The sequence below is a fragment of the Dipodomys ordii genome, unplaced genomic scaffold (assembly GCF_000151885.1).
Source record: "Dipodomys ordii isolate 6190 unplaced genomic scaffold, Dord_2.0 Scaffold60, whole genome shotgun sequence".
In the NCBI taxonomy this organism is placed as follows: domain Eukaryota; kingdom Metazoa; phylum Chordata; class Mammalia; order Rodentia; family Heteromyidae; genus Dipodomys; species Dipodomys ordii.
Genome location: NW_012267276.1, coordinates 5,105,145 through 5,107,822, shown reverse-complemented (window position 1 = coordinate 5,107,822; position 2,678 = coordinate 5,105,145).

Below are 2,678 nucleotides of genomic sequence, written 5' to 3'. Positions count from 1 at the left end.
AGATCTTTTCATTTCCTTTGGTTAGTAGCAATTCATAGACTTGAGCATGCTAAAATTTACAGTTAGCCTCTTGATGGAATATAAAATTGATAAGCGGTCTAGACAGCATTTGGAAAATATATGAACGAAATCTGTTTTGCATTTAATGAGTTTCACTGATAATCTTCATAAAAATCAAGAAAATGATTTCAAAGACTATTTTTCAAATCAAAGTATTTAAGAGCTAAGGATATCTGTTTTGTTTAGGTTTAGTGTTTTAACCATTGTTTAACTTCATTGTTTTATAAATTGAGTGAGCATAGTCTTTGGTAAAATCTCTCAGAATCTATATAATATATCTATCAATAAACACTATATGGAAACCAACAAATATATTTCTAAAATTCTTCTTTAGTTTTCACCATCAAGACATATTATCCATAACATCTAGTTCCAGAAATGTATCTTGACTTCATTTTATGTAGGAATTAGGAGAATAATACAATAGTGTGTGCTCAATTATGAGGAATGCCCAAGGTGCAGAAGTTACCATATTTTTTTATATCAAAGTTCACTATCTGATAAAAAAAAATTCTTCGGCCAGGTGCCTTTGACAAAGGCTTGTCATCCTAGCAACTTAGGAGGTTGAGTTTTGAGGAAAATAGCCAGAAGTCAATCTTTGGCTTACATGGTAGAATACTAGCCTTGAGAAAAACTGCTCAGAGACAGTGTCCAAGCTCTTAGTTCAAGCCCCAGGTTAGCACAAATGAAAATCTCAACTGATTCAAAATTGCTCTTAAAAGTTACCAGAAGATTTTAAGATTCATTCTTTCTGTTTACTTACTATTTATTTACTTACTATCTTTAAGGAGTTTCAATTCAACATGTCAATCAAGAGGACAACACGTCTCACTCAATGGATTCAGTTTGCATGTGTGTTTTTAATCCCTGTTCTATGTCAAGAACATTCCTGTATTATGTATACTATGATCAGTTTTGTCATTTACCTCTCTGGTCTAGTTGTATGTATACTTTTGCCATGCTCATATCATAGTTATTTAATCTCACTTTTGAAAATGTCTTGGTCATGCTAGCAGTAGTTTTCTAATCAATTTCATTAAAAATATCTAAGTGATTTAGAAATATGACATAATATTTACCAAATTACATATTAAATTTGCACTACATTAATGCAACATACAGAAATTAGTCCATAGGTGAAATAAAGACAGGTTGATAAAACTCATATTTACAAAACACTTGTTTCTTTATTGCATGTTATCATTGTTTAGACCTCAAAGTCAAAAAGACTCCAAGATCTGCATTCTATTGCTGCTGCTTTATGCTTCCATGAATAAATTATTCAGTTAGGTGAGTTCATAATTCCTATAAACTCTTTGGGCAAAATTGTTTCCAAATCTTCTTGTAAAATCCAAACAGCTTGTACCTTTTAATGTGATTCTTTCAACTTCTATCATTTCTATGAGTGTTTTCAATTTTTAGTCAGCATTGAGACCCCATATTTTTCTTTAGATTCTACCATCCATAGTTTGCTAGTTGGAAATTCTATAGGTATTAAACCATCAGATAATGTAGCTGTAACTAAACTGATCACACATTCATTTAAAATCAATAGAAGCATCTGGACACGTGTGGCTCACACCTATAATCCTATCTACTCAAGAGGCTGACATATAGGGATCTCTGTTCAAATCCAGCCAGGACTGGAAAGTCTGTGAGACTCTTATCTCCAATTAACCACCAGAAAACCAGACATAATATTATGGTAGGACACTTGCCTTGAGCTGAGGAGCTTAAGGACAGCACCCAGGCCCAGAGTTCAGGCCCCACGACCAACAAAGAAAGAAAGAAAGAAAGAAAGAAAGAAAGAAAGAAAGAAAGAAAGAAAGAAGGGGAGGGGGAACGGGGAGGATTGGGTGGGGGGGGCAGGGGGAGGATGGGAAGGGATGGGAAGGGAAACAAAGGAGGAGGCTACAATGCTTGATAAGAAATGTACGCATTATCCTGCCCATGTAATCGTAACCCCTCTGTACAGTATGTTCACAAATAAAATAAATTTTTTAAAAAAAGAAATATACTCATTATCTTGCCCATGTAATTGTAACCCCTTTGTACAGTATTTTCACAATAAAAAAAGAATATATAGCATTGATTAACAATAACCACTTGGGAAAATCAAGTAAATATGAACCAGCATGATAAGATCCAATTAAACAAAGTAATCTAGACTCACACATTGGTTACTAGAAAGAATGAACATTGGAATCATCCTTATAATATATGTGTTTCAAGCTGGAGGGAATATGCTTTAGAGAGCCACCTGATGGAGTCTTGGCCCAATGTGTGTACATACAACTAGATTTTCAACAGGTATAATGTTATTCTTTTTTTTTAAACAAAGACAAAAACCTCTTGTTTACATTTCCTGGAGTTCACTTCAATAAATATTATTTTATATATAAAAAAAGAAAGAAAGACTAGAAGCAAAACAAAACAGGCCATAGGATATAACAGTATTAATGAAATACAACAATTTGTGGGACAATTTAGTCTAAATCTACCAGATGTTAGAAAGGAGAAGACAGACATTATGGTTAGGTTCAGATTCAATAATTAAAATGTACAGGATCTCAGACAACTCTCTCAGAGTTTGTTTGAACAGGAACAAGTTTATAATT